This window comes from Atractosteus spatula (genome assembly GCF_055471065.1).
Source record: "Atractosteus spatula isolate fAtrSpa1 chromosome 10 unlocalized genomic scaffold, fAtrSpa1.hap1 SUPER_10_unloc_3, whole genome shotgun sequence".
NCBI lineage: Eukaryota > Metazoa > Chordata > Actinopteri > Semionotiformes > Lepisosteidae > Atractosteus > Atractosteus spatula.
In genome coordinates, this window is record NW_028296623.1 from 1,300,734 (window position 1) to 1,318,180 (window position 17,447).

At 45.8% G+C, this 17,447-nt stretch overlaps 2 non-coding genes and 1 pseudogene across 2 annotated transcripts; 1 reads left to right on the plus strand and 2 right to left on the minus strand.

Moving 5' to 3' along the window:
- Positions 1 to 4,159: 4,159 nt before the first annotated feature.
- Positions 4,160 to 4,241, minus strand: trnal-uag (transfer RNA leucine (anticodon UAG)). Its single transcript has one exon. It is a non-coding gene; the product is annotated as a tRNA-Leu (tRNA).
- Positions 4,242 to 10,426: 6,185 nt separating this feature from the next.
- Positions 10,427 to 10,728, plus strand: LOC148812409 (histone H4-like; annotated as a pseudogene).
- A 306-nt stretch (positions 10,729 to 11,034) lies between these two features.
- Positions 11,035 to 11,092, minus strand: LOC148812410 (U7 small nuclear RNA). Its single transcript, XR_016086351.1, has one exon. It is a non-coding gene; the product is annotated as a U7 small nuclear RNA (small nuclear RNA).
- Between the last annotated feature and the right edge of the window lie 6,355 nt (positions 11,093 to 17,447).

A 17,447-nucleotide genomic window follows, 5' to 3' on the forward strand; every position in this document is an offset into this window, starting at 1 on the left:
TTCTGCTGCTACTGAACCCGCAGTCTTCACCTTAAAGTTCAATTCCCCAAGCCTTTTGACCTTATATGTCCATCCCTTCTCGTCAAAACTCGTATTTTCACAGAGTACCCTTCAGAAATCGCAGTATAGAATGAAAAAACTCCAGTAGATCTCGGCCGCTGTTGGTGATTTTCCCTTAAAAATAAATGAATCTCTGGAAATTTTACGGAGTGTATCACTTTCACCGAGACCGAGAAGTGTTAAGCTGTACATGAGTCTTTGTGGTTCGGTTGTTAACCAAAAGGGTGGTGGTTTGAGCCCTCCCAGGGACACTATGAGCCTTTTAATGTACACACCCGTCTCACTTTATCTCCACGGCCGGTCTTGTACCGCAATCAAATACAGAGCCCGTAGGAGGCAGTAAGCCCGCATATATAGCTCACTGTGTATATAATGAAGAAGTAGAGGTTAGTTTCTCATCTGCTCGTTACAGAGCCTTACGCAACTCGTACTGTACCAATAGCTAGGGTTTGATCCCTGCACGGGCTATTAGTTGAAAAGCCATTGTAAATGACGTGTAAGAGATTTATAGATACTGTAGATCAGTGGTTCTCAAACTGTGGTACGCGTACCGGCAGTGGTACGTGGAGTGCCACCAGGTGGTACGCCAAATGACCCTGGAACTGTGTAGTGTGCACTGAAAAATCGGGACGGGTTTTCATATTTTGTATTTTAATACGTGTCGAATATGCAGCCTACGTATTACGATACAGTGCATGCTAATACTTCAGAGGACACAAGAGATACTCTGTAATTCTATACCACTCTATAGGAATGCGTGCTACGGATGCAAGTGACCAATTGTATTTAAAAAAAGCTATTGTATCTCCAGCAAATAGGGAGAAAGGAGAATGCGTGTGATTTTGGAACAATGCCAACATTGTAAACACAGGAATGCATAGAAATACGTGCTACGAACGCAGGCAATCTTGTGAGCACACGAAAGCGTGATAACAGAAAAATATTTAAGAACTGTTCGAATTTGAGAAAAATACACCAAGCGTCTCTGTGTTTCGCTCCCATGCGCATGAAATAAAAACTTTAAATAAATACGGAAATAAAAACAGAAACGCGGAAAAATGCAAGCTTGCAGATTGCTAAAGCAGGTAAGCAACACTATTTTTGAAGAACCTTATTTACCGTTGGCAAAAGAGCTGACACGTATTATGTGTGGAGAAAAAGCTGCTAAACAGCTCGACCTGCTGCCCCCCTCCCCCTGAAAGACACAGTCATTCATAGAATTATTGAAATGAAGGATTATATCAAAAGTACACTGATAGAGCGCGTTAAGATGAGCAGATGTTTTTCACTGCAATTAGATGAGTCTGTAGTCGATTTGGCCAATTTGCTCGTTTACGTTAGATACGAGTTTGAGGGTATGTCCCATGAAGACTTTCTGTTCTGTAAACCGCTACCAACAGGAACTACAGGAGAGCACATATTTCAGCTTCTGAATGAATTTTTCGAAGAGAATGGCCTTGACTTGATAAAATGCGTCTGAGTTTGTACAGACAGTGCTAGAGCAATGACAAGCCGACATAACGGTGCAGTTGCACGAATTAGAGAGGTTGCTCCAGAAATTAATGTACGCATTACAACATCCACCGCGAGACCTTTGCCGTCAAGAAAATGCCTGACGATTTAATATCTGTTAGACTCTGTTGTGAATTGTATCAAGGCTCGAAAAATTAATTCACATCTCCTTTGCTCAACTAAATAGGCTCACCCTTCTCACTGAAATGGTGCTTTTTTATTAGTTGTTGTTAATGTTTTTTTTCTGTAAAATACTTTGAGAAGCCACCTTTAAAGGCGCTATATCAAATAAAGTTCATTATTATAATATTTATTTCTGGGGTTCCTATGAGATGATGACTTGTAGGTGGTACTTGGATGCTTTGGTTGGATTAGGGGTGGTACTTGGTCCAAAAAGTTTGAGAACCACTGCTGTAGATACTTTATTGATCCCATGAGGGAAATTAATAAAGCTTATCCAGCTAGCTTTTATGTTTCACACTAAATTGCGATCTTGAAACCAAAATAATTAGAAATATGGAACACAACCGTTGTTCTCCAAGAAGGAAAGCTGTTTAACACTGACGTCACTCCTTTTTATTTAACCCAGATTGTGAAGACAACTCCACCCTATCAAAGGTAATTGTTGCACAAAAGTTGGAAAGCACACTCTGAATCCATCTGTACTGTATATTTGATTTCCGCGATCCGTTCAAGGCTGCTTGGTGCTTCGCAAGCAAGTCATTTCAGGGAAGAAACTCAGTTTAGAGAACTACTGGTGCATTTTCACTCATTGAATTTGATCTTTGTACTCTCTTTTCATTCTCAGCTATAATATTTCAAAATTACAGTTAGGATTTGTTGGAAAACTTCACAGGCATTATTAAGTTAGGACTGTACAATTGTATTTTAATATCTTGGTATATTTACCTTCATTTTAATATGGATGTAACCATAAATGTTGTACTTTTGTCGTACATTTTAACTGAGGACGCACGACGACTATTATACCTTGTGATACATGCAAGACATCTGTAAACGAAGATGTAATTACAGTCAAATTGGCAATTAACAGAAAACCACAATTGTATAATATTATTTCTCTATGTCGATGATCAGTTGAAGGATTTGAAGAAACTATATATTATTCCTCGATATCGATGATCAGTTGAAGGATTTGAAGAAACAGCAGCGATAGCAGGTGATTTTGGTTTTGAACCCATCTTTACACCTCAATAATCCATTTGTCCTCGAAAAAAGAAAAGACAGGCATGTTTTGAGTCTCATAATGATCATCTTCTCGATCCAAAGAAACATATAAATTTGATTCCTTCCGTAGTATTTGGGATTTTCTTACGAAGATCTCACGAAGTATTGCCAGGATCTATATTTAGCGTTCGGTAGTGATAACACTGCTGATATTGATTGAGTAGAAATCTATGATGTATTGACAACTTTATCTGAAGCGAGAAGTCCTAGAACGCTGCCTATGAAGTGTTAGGATTCATACCAAGATATACTTTTTGTTTTCAACCCAAAATGCTGCTATTGCATTAATCATTATATGAACTATACCAGTTTTGGTAGCTTCTCTGCATGATTTTTCAAAACTGAAACTAATTACAAAATTATTTAAGATCAACCATGACAAAAAATTATAAATCAGGACTAATATTAATATCAACTGATGTTACTACAGAAAAAAAGATTTAACTGAAATATTAATAAGACTATTTGTGATTATGTCACTTCTCTGCTTCAGCAAGGTCAATATAAGACTCTGAAAGTAGTAAAGCAAAACTGAACTCAAAATCATATTAGGAATTCTGAGCGATATCTCCATACAGGTAATCCAACAGAACGTTGAAATATTTGAATATCATCTCTCTGTATATTGCGCTGCTTTTAACCTAGAGTAAAACTATTGGATTGAAGGAATGCTAACCGCTGGGTTAAAATGTATAGTTGTTATTTGGAGAAATCTGTAAACTCGTGATCTTATATGTTTTAAAAGACAGCACAGGAAAAAACAGTGCTGATTATTTTCCGGAGACGGAGCACTGATGACCTATCCGAGCTAATCGATAAAACCCACCCAGTGGATACTCTAGCAGAACGTCAAAGAACATTCACCTTTGTATCCAAAGAAACCACAGGAACAACATCAGGTAGCACAATCAATTCCCCTTTTAAATCTTTCCTGTAAGGTATGCTATGTGAATTCATGAAGTTAATCCTCTGATCTCTTTTGAGCACGAACAAAGTATTTCTGATGGAGCGCTCTGTTCAAAGATAAGCAATTACCCCTGCCAACGATTCGGCGTGAAGAATTAAAAGTTTCACAGACAAAAGCAGCTCACCACCACAGCCAATATTAAATTTACTTGCCGGTACACTATCATGTGCACTGCCTCAAAAGTGATCTCGGCAGATGTTGTTCCCTACATAAAGCTGAACGTGCCAAAGAGAATTTTTGTTGAGAAAACAAAATATTTTTTCTGCCTTGATGTTAAGCCTGTCTTTTAGAAAGTCTATCTCTAAACACCTCTCGCAGCCTAACAAAAAGCGCTTTTACTGATCGTATTGCAGGTCTTAAAACACTAACATTTGGCAGCGGTGGGATTCAAACCCACGCCCCCAGAGAAACTGGAGCCTAAATCCAGCGCCTTAGACTGCTCGACCACGCTACCTTCCTCCATGCCCATCTTTGTCACATTCCTGGCTTGGAAAATGCCGGGGGCTTCAGCTCTTGTCGTCGGATCTAATGATATCATGACATGTGGAAGTGACTGCACCTTCATCTTCTGAGATGCTTTCAATAGCACAAATGCTACTTTCACCGGCACAAACATAGCAATAACGAAAGAGGTGGGTTTCATCCTTTGTGCTGTTTGTAGGGGCGCAACTCTACGTCGATCTACTGCCTTGAAGAGCAAAAATCAAAATCCTCTGCTATTACTGTTGCTTTTTTCATAGTTTCTTTAAATCCTTCATTTGAACATAGATTTTGAAGGATATTGATGATAATACCACATAAATTGTGGTTTTCTTGTGATCGCCAATTTTTTTCAAATACCAGCCTTTTTTACAGTTCCTTGCGTGTTTCACAAGGTATAATAGCCCCCCTCGCATCCTCAGCTAACATATTTTAAAATTACAATAGATTATACAGCATGCATGTTTACATTTATATTAAAATTAAAGTAAATATACCAGAATACATACAGTGCTAACCCAATAATTCTTGTCAGGTTCTCCAACAAATCTGCGTTGTTATTTTAACATGTTTCAGCTGAGGGTGCAACAGGAGTATAAATGAATTTTCCCGCCAGCCGTTCAAAGACCAAATTCCATGAGTGAACATTATTTTCTCAGAAGTTGCCGGTTTTGGACTTTGCCGGTGGTAATGAATTATATCCACAACTGTTGTAGTAGTTCCTTCTTGAAATTCAACACGTGCAAAGCACTCGTAAAATCATAGGTGTTAAAGTTCGCTGAGTCTATTCGAGTCATGGTGTGTATCCCTGCCTATCATTGGGAGATGGGTAGCTTTTTACACTCAGATTCCAATCTTCAATGCTTTGTGTGAGAGCTTACATAACTTTCATTTTCTCACATTTTCTGACGACTGTTCCAAAGGGGCACCCTGTCAATTCCGAATACTTTTCAAAAATCTGCCTGCATGTTTGATTATTGTCATTTCATTTCGAAAAAGTTCAATATTGATCATAACTAAAGAAAATAATGATCACGAACAAAAAAGGGATAAAGATGCGAGTCGATCTTGAATCACAGCTGGGTGACACGGTCTTCTGTTCTGATATGGTTGTACGAGAAACAGAAGGAATCGCCAATCTCCTATAGAACATGAGTTGAATCAGGAGTGAGACATTTCGTATACTCGTGCATATGTCAACGCCTGACCTACATCGTAAAACTAACATTAAGTTGTCAGAGACATTCATTTATATACAAACAAGAGACAGACCAAGTAATAATTCTACATTAGTTCAGGTGGGTAAACCTGAACTAACTAACTAATAAGCCTATTAATAATTCTACATTAACGTGTCCTACACTGATCAGACTAATTGACATGGTCTGATTCAGAGCCTGTGCAGTTCGTGCTAATTACAACAAGGACAGTTCTGAACCCTCATCACCGAACTGAGCACAAGTTCAGCTGTTCTCCAGTTTTGTTACGCATGGTTTTTCATTGCAATTGAGTTCAGAGCTGGAGCTGATCTCCAGACAGTACAGTGTTTTGGGTAAGTTGTCGAAATTCGCATGAGGCTGCAGACAACTTACCCAAAGTGTTTTCTATAGCTTTCAGATGCAGTTCATTTATATAAAAGAATGTAAGTGGTATAAACGCAACAAGCCAGACGGCTGTCCAACCTATAATTTTCTGACGCAAGGCCTGACGCGTTATTCATTACGCCACTGACGCTGCTATTGTAGCGCTAAAAAAAACACATTTTCTACATTTATGTCTGTTTAAAAATCACTCTAAAAAAGACAAAGGGTTTGTGTGTCGCGCTAAAATTCAGCTTCATTTCGAATGCAAATAAAAACCATTTTGTTCCAAGAAATCATAAATTTGTCACATCCTTCATACTACTAATAAGTACACGAATAAATACTCGGAAGAAGCCGCTCAGGTATTAGAGAGATTTAAAATCGGATCGGAGGATTTAGAGTCCAGACTGCAAACCAACAGCTAACACAGGTCTTTTATAGAACCGTTTTGATTTCCTCTACTTTGTCCCCGTGACGTCATTGTCCTGCTTATAGCCGAGCCCGACACACATCTGGTTTCTGTCGCTGGGCACACACACTGCGGTCCATGCGGGTCCTAATACCCCAGTACAATGACGGGGACACTAAACTGTAAACAGGTGCCGTCCTTCGGCTGAGACGTAAAACCGAGGTCCTGTGATCATTCAGGAGAATGGTGGTGGTGGAGGGGAGTCCCCATTACCTGTAAAGCGCATTGAGTGGAGTATCCAGAACAGCGCTATATAAGTGTAAGCAATGATGATGATGATGATTATTATTATTATAATGTAAAATGCAATAAAAAAAATCAAACTTTGATTCAAAATAGATTAATGTAAAAACTGATAAAGCTAATGCTTTTTTCAGGGCTATATCTACTTTTTTTTTTAAAAGCGAAGTCTGTCGCGATTGTGAGAGTTAGAGAATGTGTTCCAGCGGGTGCCTTCATATCATGAGCGTCAGTCTCGCCCGTAGCTGCGAGAAGGTTAAAAGCACACAAGTGATCTGTAGACGATGTTCGGGGAAGAAATAATTCTGTTTTCAGCACAGGGAGTGAGAATGAGCTCAGCCCGGCTCCCAGCAGAATCCATTCTGGTTTGGTTACTGTTAGACTGTGCGTCTGAGGCTCTTTGGATCGCAACGTAAAAAAAACAATTGCTCACATCATGTGACTTCCACGACAGGAAGGAAAGATATCACTTTAAAAAATCAGAACTGAAGATTTGGATCCTGGGCCTCAACTTAAAAATAAACAGTTTAACGACAGGAAATTGATTCCAGTTGTCAGATCACGTATACGCATACCTTAGCTTTGTGCAACAACCTGAAACTTTCAGGTACCATAAGTAATTTTATTGCTAAACATATGCCATTTTAATCTGCAAGCGACCAGAATATAGAATACGAATTTTTGTATAAAAATGCATTAAGTCCTGTTCTACACCTGCATGCTTTGGAAGCGCTGGCCTACCTGTATCAAAATATCAGATTGTGTTTCTGCAACATTTCGTGCATAGTGCGCCATTTTATCTAAAACAGTCACAACGAGGGCTTTACATGCAGTCTGGGGTATTTTCCCCTTTTATTTTTTTGCCACTTTATATCGAACCTGTTATACTCCCAGAAGTGCACAGTAGCTTGTACTTAATAAAAATGTACAATTCACCACTGGTATAAACTGATGTGTGCCGTGTTTGCCTTTGTAAGCATTTGTTTAAAAAATAAGTTCACAATACGATAAAAACACAGAAAGCACAAACTTTATAATACAACGATACAAAATCAATACCAAATAATTATGCCAATTAAGTAACTATCCTTTGAGAACAGAGAACACCTTTATATCTACAAAAAACTTGACATTTGTATGTATTTTTGAATTACAAAGCAGACAGTGTAGTCCCTTAATTCAAAGATCAGATCTTGGCCAAAACAAGACAATCAGACGTGGGCTGAATTCGGAACAGGAACCTTTGCTTAGTCGATTATTGAGCTTTTGATCAATGTCTGAATAAAACAGATTCGCTTTTTTAACTCTTTGATTAAATTACACGAAAAGCACCTTCCTTCGAGCCAGAATCGAACCAGCGACCTAAGGATTCCCTGTTGACTCCACTACCGTCCTCCGCTCTACTAACTGAGCTATCGAAGGGATGCTGTGGCATTGCTCTCTGGCACATACTGCCCAATGAAGTAAAATGTGAAATGGGTGATTTAAATCCCACTTCGACATCAAGTTTCCAACTCGTTTCCTTAGTCTCATTTACCTTGAATTTAAGCCACTAACCAGGATTCTACTGTATAAACTTCCAGGGATATTACAAAATGTTTGATGGGGCATCAATCATTCCAGGCGGAAATTGATTCCTTTTTTTTCTCGAGGGATCATATTAAACATTTCATTAGTCTTGAGAGGAGGATCACCATGAGACACAAAACAAACAGTTTCTTTCTGTCTTTATTAGAAAGTAGCGTTTGTGCTACATTAATAATATTTTCGTGGAAATAAAGAAGTTGTAAATTTTAAAAACTTATATTTGAATCGAAATGTGGTTTTGATTTAAATATTAGCGTGTTCATGTAATTAGTTTGTGTTTGTCATTAATATATATATATATTGCCATGTTACTAGAATTTGTAACTGAAGTTTACTAGTTGTGTTTTTTATAATGATTAGACATTTGAATACAATATTGTATATAATGTATAATTTGAACTACATATTGTTAAGGTGTGAATAATTGTATATTTTAAGAATACATTTCTAAAACAAATCATTGGCTTTATTTACTAGTTTCTACACCTATAAAAATATTTCTTTGATGTATAATAGACATCCAAGAAAGATGTCTATTATACATCAAAGATGAGCAGTGTGTGTCGTGTTCACAGCTGATAACTAGAAGATTGTCACGATATTAGTTCCCCCTCCTTAAGGGTGCTCCAGCCCTTTCACTTAAGACTTCATTCTCTGCACCTGTTTCCCATTCCCAGCCCACCTTAAAAGCCAGGCGCTGACGCTCATCCGGGCTCTGCATTTGATTTCCGTATCGTGCTAGTCTGGGACCTGGAAGCGCCTGGTCCCGTTAAGGTTTTAATCTCGGTTCCCGTTCCTGTTCCCTGTCCGCCGGTTCCGACCCGGCCTTCGTGGTTTTTAACTTGTTCTGATGGATCTTCTGGTTTTGGACTTTCTCGTGTGTTTTGGATATTCCCTTAGGACTTTTCTTTTGGATTGTTCGCCTCGGCCACACCTCCCCTGTGCACCAGCGCACCTTGGACACGCCCCCCTGTCTTCAGCCCCGTATTCCTGCATGACGTTTCCCCAGTGTTTCCCCACTTCGTCGGATTGTGTCGTCCGCATAGGGTCCGGAAAGAACTGTTCGTTACAGAATGCAGAGCCAACACCTGGACCCCGCGGACGGCACCCTGGCAGCCTGGATTCCATCGGGTTTTTTTTCTCCCCTTTTTTTTTCTTAGGGCTTCGGAGCCGCCCTGAAAAGGAGGGGCGTACTGTCACGATATTAGTTCCCCCTCCTTAAGGGTGCTCCAGCCCTTTCACTTAAGACTTCATTCTCTGCACCTGTTTCCCATTCCCAGCCCACCTTAAAAGCCAGGCGCTGACGCTCATCCGGGCTCTGCATCTGATTTCCGTATCGTGCGAGTCTGGGACCTGGAAGCGCCTGGTCACGTTAAGGTTTTAATCCTGGTTCCCGTTCCTGTTCCCTGTCCGCCAGTTCCGACCCGGCCTTCGTGGTTTTTAACTTGTTCTGATGGATCTTGTGGTTTTGGACTTTCTCGTGTGTTTTGGATATTCCCTTAGGACTTCTCTTTTGGATTGTTCGCCTCGGCCACACCTCCGCTGTGCACCAGCGCACCTTGGACACGCCCCCCTGTCTTCAGCCCCGTATTCCTGCATGACGTTTCCCCAGTGTTTCCCCACTTCGTCGGATTGTGTCGTCCGCATAGGGTCCGGAAAGAACTGTTCGTTACAGAATGCAGAGCCAACACCTGGACCCCACGGACGGCACCCTGGCAGCCTGGATTCCATCGGGTTTTTTTTCTCCCCTTTTTTTTTCTTAGGGCTTCGGAGCCGCCCTGAAAAGGAGGGGCGTACTGTCACGATATTAGTTCCCCCTCCTTAAGGGTGCTCCAGCCCTTTCACTTAAGACTTCATTCTCTGCACCTGTTTCCCATTCCCAGCCCACCTTAAAAGCCAGGCGCTGACGCTCATCCGGGCTCTGCATCTGATTTCCGTATCGTGCGAGTCTGGGACCTGGAAGCGCCTGGTCCCGTTAAGGTTTTAATCCTGGTTCCCGTTCCTGTTCCCTGTCCGCCGGTTCCGACCCGGCCTTCGTGGTTTTTAACTTGTTCTGATGGATCTTGTGGTTTTGGACTTTCTCGTGTGTTTTGGATATTCCCTTAGGACTTCTCTTTTGGATTGTTCGCCTCGGCCACACCTCCGCTGTGCACCAGCGCACCTTGGACACGCCCCCCTGTCTTCAGCCCCGTATTCCTGCATGACGTTTCCCCAGTGTTTCCCTACTTCGTCGGATTGTGTCGTCCGCATAGGGTCCGGAAAGAACTGTTCGTTACAGAGATGTCTGGAAGAGGCAAAGGCGGAAAGGGACTCGGGAAAGGAGGCGCTAAGCGTCACCATAAGGTTCTCCGTGACAACATCCAGGGAATCACCAAGCCCGCCATCCGCCGCCTGGGGGAGTGAAGCGGATCTCCGGGCTGATCTACGAGGAGACCCGCGGGGTGCTGAAGGTGTTCCTGGAGAACGTCATCCGCGACGCCGTCACCTACACCGAGCATGCCAAGAGGAAGACCGTCACCGCCATGGACATGGTGTACGTGCTGAAGCGCCAGGGCCGCACCCTGTACGGCTTCGGAGGCTAAACAGGAGTGGAGCTTCACTACCGGACCCCGACGTATAAACCCAACTGACCCAGTGACATTTGTCACTGCTGAGGTTGCTTTATGGGTCTATTTTCTATACTGTGCTGATCAATTGGAAATCAAATTGCAAAAAAGACCCGTTCCCACACCTAAGGTCAAATATTAGGAATCAAAACTGCTTGAGTGTATGGAAGCACACAGCTTTATCAAGATTTCCAAGTGCAAGATCTTTTTATTCATAAAAGACCCTATTTATGTTGTATGAGAAATATTAATATTAATACAGAATCTTTTTTCACCAAATAAATGGGCTTCCTGACTTCAGAAAGCCTTCTAAACAAATACTAAAAGAGCAAGAATTCAACTTGGTAAATGAAATGAAAACACATACCCTACCAAACCTTGAGTACAGGCCATTCAGGATGATAATACAAAACCATTTATAATTCAACAAATAAAACCTGTCAACTGGTAATCACCACTTATCATAAAAAAATAAGTAGCAATACACAGTAGGGGACTCTTGAGTGCAAGTTAAATCCATGCAAGAAGGGGGTTTAGTGTTATATTTCCAAATCAGATATGCAAATGAGAGATCTGGCGCAGCCAATCTCAAAGCTCCCTTGGTCTGGAATGGAGCTGCTCCCCTCTTCTAGTTATTCACACTGGAGTTAGGTAACATATTAGCACATTTCATCTAACAGTTGCTGCAGAAACAAAAACGTAAACAAATGACCTGGAATGTGACCACACCTATTAGAATGTAGTTCAACAGATAACTTGTAAACCTTGTCATAAGATTTTTTTTGTTCTACAAAATATACTTTATTCCGCAAAAAAAAACATCTCAAAAGGAACATCTCACACATATTAACACTCCATGTAATAAAAAACAACGGCGGAAGGGAGATTGATTGTCCGTTATCAATCTTTGCAAGTGGGGGTGGATTTGCGCAATTAAGAGAGTCCCTCCAAACCTACCACTTGCTATTGTCCTTTGATCCCTGTATAGGGCCCAAAGTCCTTTCCAGCGCTCCCTTGCCGTGGGGAAACCCCATTTGGCTACGTGGTGCTTCGTCCTCCTCTTGAGGTCCGCCAGGATCCTCTCCTCCAGCTCCCTCGCCCCCCACTTTATGTTGTGCCGGATGAGAGTGTTCCTCGCCTTCCACAGTCCTTGTTTTGTGAGGGACAGCAGCAGCCCCCGCAGGTCCTGTGTCCCCTTGTCCAGTCTGGTGGGTGCCAGCCCCCAGCAGAATGTACTGGTAACTGAGCACCACACCCGTTCCCAGGAGTTGCATAATGTTGTCCATTCTGTGCCCAACACCGCCTTGGCGAAGGGGCAGCTCCAGAACACGTGCTCCTGAGTCTCCTCGACAAAACACGTGTCCCGGGGGCAATGCGGATTCCTGGAGATCGAGTGTCTGTAGAGGACCTTTCTGGTAGCCAGTCTCTTGTGTACAGCCATCCAGTTGAGGTCCTTCAGTTGGTTGTCAAGTTCTTTGGGCTGTGTCCTTTCCCAGACTTGTCTGGGAACCTGCAGCCTTTCGTCAGTGACCAAATGCCCCCTCACCTCTTTGTACAGGGCTCTGTGGTTGGTGCAGAGCTCTGGCTGTCTCGTGGCCTCGTACCTCCTGCTCCACTTGACAGCATGGATGTAGAACTCCGGTTGCATCTCTGCCTTGGGCCCAGTGTTTGACCACCGGACCAAGTGCCTCATCGGGACGGAGAGCCACAGACTGACAAAGTACTGGTACTTGTGGCCAATGGGCTCCCGCAGCGCCCGACAGAGCTTGCAGTAGACGATGCAGTCGAGTTTCAGGGGGAAATGTGGGACCCCCTTCCTCGACCGGCTGACACATCCTGTTTCTCATGATGTACTCGTACTTGCCACCCCAGACGAAGCCGAAGATCATCCCTTGCAGCGCTTGTCTGAGTCTGGCCGGCAGCGGGTACACCACCACCAGGTAAACCAAAGCCAGCAGGATGTCTGCTTTCAACACCATCACTTTCCCTGTGTAGGACAGTGACCGCGTTTTCCACAGACCCAGCATCGCATTCACCTTGGCGATCCTCTCGGTCCAGTTGATGGTCTCATTTTCCTGGCTCTGGAAGGAAACCCCCAGTATTTTGAGAGGCTCTGTGCAGAGCTCGAGACCCTCCGGCTCCGTCGTCCTGTGCTTCCAGGGCCCGAAGAACTTCAGTTTGCTCTTTCGGCGGTTGAGCTTCGACCCCGAGGCTCTGGAGTATTGCTCCATGACCTGCAGAGCCCTCCTCAGCCCCCTGTCTGACCTCAGGAACAGCGTTGTGTCGTCAGCGTACTGGGAGATCTTCAGGGTTTCCCCCGCGCCTCCCGGTATCTCCAGGTGGTTGATGACAGGGTCCCGTCTCACCGCCTCTGCTAGGGGCTCTGTGAAAAGAACATAGAGAAGGGGTGAAAGGGGGCAGCCTTGTCATACTCCGGATTCCTGGGGAATGAAATCCCCCAGGTTTCTGTTTACGTTGACTCTGCTGCCTATGTCAGAGTACAGTATCTTAATCCAGAGGCTGAAACTCTCTCCGAAACCGAAGCGTTCCAGCACCCTGAACAGATAGCTATGGTTCACTCTGTCGAAGGCTTTCTCCTGGTCCAGGCTGACCACCATCATGTGCATATTCCGGTCCTCGCCCCAGGCGCTAGCGTCTCTGGTCAGCTGGAGGGTCCAGCTGACGGATCGCCCTTCCACCCCACACGTCTGGTTGCTGTGGATGATGTGGGGGAGGGCGGTTCTCAGTCTGGCGGTCAGAAGCTTGGAGAGGATCTTTACATCCATGCAGAGCAACGTGATCGGCCTCCAGTTTTTGAGGTCGTCGGCATCTCCTCCTTTGAAGAGCAGGGAGATGACACCCTTCCTCATGGTGTTTCCGAGTTTCCCCCGCGGAAGATCTCCTGCACCACTTCCACCAGATCTGCCGCCAGGGTGTCCCAGAAGCAGGTGTAGAATTCCTTGGGGAGTCCATCCGGCCCCGGCACCTTGCCATTCTCCATGGACAAGAGCGCAGCCTTCAGCTCCTCGGCCGTGATCGGACCCTCCAAGTCCTCCCTCACCTCCTCTGGTACTCGTGCCTTCAGCCCCTCCAGAAAAGCATCACCTGCCTCCACCTCTGTCTGCTTTTCTGAAAAGAGCTCCTTGTAGAAAGTGGTGGTCGCTTCTATCTTGTCGCTCTTGTCCAGCACTTCCTCTCCATCTCCCCGTCTCAGGCTGTAGATCACCCTTTTTCTGGGCTTCTCGGACCTGATTGAAGAAATAAGAGGAACAGGTTTCATTATTTTCATAATGCTCCCTTTGTGCCTTGACCAGGAAAGCCTTGGCTTTCTCGGTGTGCAGCTTGCGGAGCCTTTCCTTCAGGTCCCATGCCCAGGCTGATTTGAAGGCTCCTCCCCTGTTGTACTCCTCCTCAAGTTGATTCGGGAGTCACGCAGCTTCCTTCCTCTCCCTGGCCGCCTTCCGTCTGCAGTACGTCTGCGCCAGCGTTCAGGTCCTGTCCTTCACCGACTCCCACCATTCCACCATGGAGCTGTAGCCGTCTCTCAGATCGACCCAGCTCGCTAGTCTTTACGGAATAGTGCCTTGAAGTCGTCTTCCTCCAGTATCTCCCGGTTCAGCTTCCAGTACCCACGACCAAATGCCGGCAGGTTGGTGTTAGCCACCACCGTCAAGTGCTCGTGGTTGGAATACCACTCCGGGGACACCGTCGCCGACTCCAGGGAGCAGGTCGTGTGCAGAAAGATGTAGTCCAGGCGGCTGCACACTCCCCGGGAGTTTTTCCATGTCGTTCCTGCGTCGTTAGGGCAGCACCGTCTGAAACCGTCTACCAGGGAGAACTGCTTGAGTAGCGACTCCAGCTCTGCCGAGCTAGCGTCGCTCCCCTTCTCCCGGTCGATGTTGAAGTCCCCGCCAAGCACCACCTGTCTGTTGGTGGTACAGCAGCTGGCCAGGTCAGCAAACACTTCCTTCAGGATAGAGGGTTCTGTTGGAGCATAGACGTTAATTGCTCTCAACTTCTGCCCCCTCCAGTCGATGTCTGCGACCAGGATCCGGCCCTGTACCACCGAGAAGGAGGAAACCAGCGTCATCTCTGGGTTTCCGAGGAGGATTCCCACTCCGGAAGAGTGGACCCCTCCTACGCTCCAGCATGATTCTCCCTTCGTCCATTCCCTGGTGAATGTCAGCTTGTCGCTTTCATCCTTCAGGTGGACCTCCTGTAAGAAACAAACTGAGAAAGACTTTGAGGCCAGATCATGAAAGACTCCCAGTCTTTTCACCGGATCTCTTAGCCCTCTCACGTTAGTTGTTAGAAAGGTAAGTTTCACAGTCATGATTAAACAAGTGAAAGTTGAACCTCCTCTCTTTGTGCTTACAGTGAAAAACTTGGGAGTCTACATCTGGGCACTGTTTAGCCTAGATGTAACTCCTCTCGTTCGGGTCCTGGGGGAAATATGCTGGGCTCCCTCCAGGTCTCGCTGGGGACTGAAAGGTAAACATGCTGGACAGGTCCAGCCCTACCATCAGTCCCGGCTCCAGGGCGGCTTCAAAGTAATCCTCGTCTTCCTCGAGGATACTCTCCGCCACCGCTTCGGGAAGGCTTTTTTCTTCCCTTTCTCCAGGAGTTTCGGGGACCTCCAGTTGCTCCTGGGCCTTGGGGGAGGGGGGCCCCACTTCCTGGGCTGCCTCTTCCTGTTGTTCCTGGGCCTCAGGGGAGGGGGTTCCGACTTCCTGGGCTGCCTCTTCCTGTTGTCCCTGGGCCTCGGGGGAGGGGGTAACCTCTTCCTGGGCTGCCTCCTCCTGTTGTCCGTGGGACTCGGGGGAGGGGGGTTCCGTTTCCTGGGCTGTCACTTCCTGTCGTCTTTGGGCCTCGGGGGGCAGGGTTTCCATTTCCTGGGCTGCCTCCTCCGGTTGTTCCTGGGCCTCGGGGGAAGAAAGTTCCGTTTCCTCTAGGACGAGGAAACGGTTCTCCCTTACCACTCTTTTCTTTTGTCCTTCCGAAGGTGGATCCTCTTTCCCTTCTTGCTGGGAGTTATGAGGGCCCTTCCTCCGGTCAGCCATTTTGTCCGTCGTCCTGGCGGCCATCTTGTGGCACTGGTGCGGCTGGGGGTGTGGCCTCGGCAGTTTCGGTTCTCTGCGGGGGAGGTGCGGGTTCTTTGTTCTCACCTCTCTCCCTTTGTCTTGAGACCGGTTTCTGCCGGCCGGCTTCCACCACCTGCACAAACAAAGGTTTGCTTACCTTGCATTGGTGAAGGAGGTGTCCCTCGGCGCCGCATCTGTCGCACTTTTTGGCTGCCCGGCAGGTTTTTGCCAGGTGCCCCTCTTTGTTACCCTTGTGGCCGGACTGTCTGCACTTCTTGCAGAAATCCGGCATCCTGGGGTAGTAAAGCTACCCCCTGTCGGCTCCGATGTTGAAGCGGGCCGGGGGGTGCTAGAAACCGTCGACGCCCTCTAGGTCATCTTTCAGGAGGACTCGGTACTGGCATTTGCCGTACCAGACGCCGCAACTGTCCCTGATCTCCGTCGGTTTGCCCACCACAGTTACATACCTCCCTAGGTACGCTGTTACCAGTTCCATTGGTACGTAGGGGTTGTATGTGAGGACTGTGATGGTCCTCTGGTTTGTCTTCCTCATAGGCTCCGGCCTGAAATCAGAGAAACCGGAGTGCTTACCTTTTTCTCTGATCATTTTCGTTGCCTTTTCATATGAGGCGTCCGTGGCCATATAGGCCTCTCTCTGCCTTGTTGTCTTGCAGGCAGTAGAGATCTCCGGCCACCAACTGCAGGATCCCTCTCAGGAAGGTAATGAAAAAGGATTTCGCAGTTGGCATCGTCTCTGTTTTCTTGGTCCAGTGGAACCGGATCAGTGTCTTCTTGTCTGCCATCTGGAAAGGAGAAAAAAGAAAAAAGGAGAGAAAGAGAGAGAGCAAGGTCCTGTGGAGAGGAGAGTTTAGCTGCTAAAGGAGCAGCGAAGGAGCCCTGGCCTTTGTCCTTGTGGGCAAAGCCCAGCTAGGTGCAGGCGCAGGAGGAGAGAGAGAGAGTGAGCGGATAGTACTTCCGAGTCTCGAGGAAGAAAGTAAGCACCGCGGGCAGGCCACGAGTACCTACTCCCAGCCAAGAGGCCAAGGAGGCAGAGAGAGAGGGAGCGGATAGCGCTTCCGAGTCTCGAGGAAGAAAGCAAGCACCGCGGGCAGGCCACGAGTAACTACTCCCAGCCAAGAGGCCAAGGAGGCGGAGCAAGAGAAAGGGAGAGGAGAGAGCAGAGAGAGAGAACGTTGCTGCCGGATCCCACCCAGCTCAGCTGCTGCTTGGCCTTAACCCCCTAGGCTCAACCTAAGGCGATACCAGCTCAAGCACTCTTCAGGATCTTCGATCGCCTTCTAGAACTTTGGAAAGACAATAACTGCGGGCATGCCACTTGAACTTGATCTTAGCCAAAAGGCCGATAAAATTGGATTCCAGCTCACTGGCCCTGCAAAACTTAGTTCAAGACTTTAAACTCTCAGACACATATAGATGTATATATCCCACAACAGCAGGATATACATGGTCAGGAAGGAATAGCAGCTCCAGAATTGACTATTGCTTTGTCTCAGAGAGAGTGAAAGTTGTTGGGGTCACTCTTCAGCCTGTCTTCTTCTCAGATCATCAGGCTTTAGGGTGTAGAGTGGAATTCCAGGGCGGGACTGTCTTTTG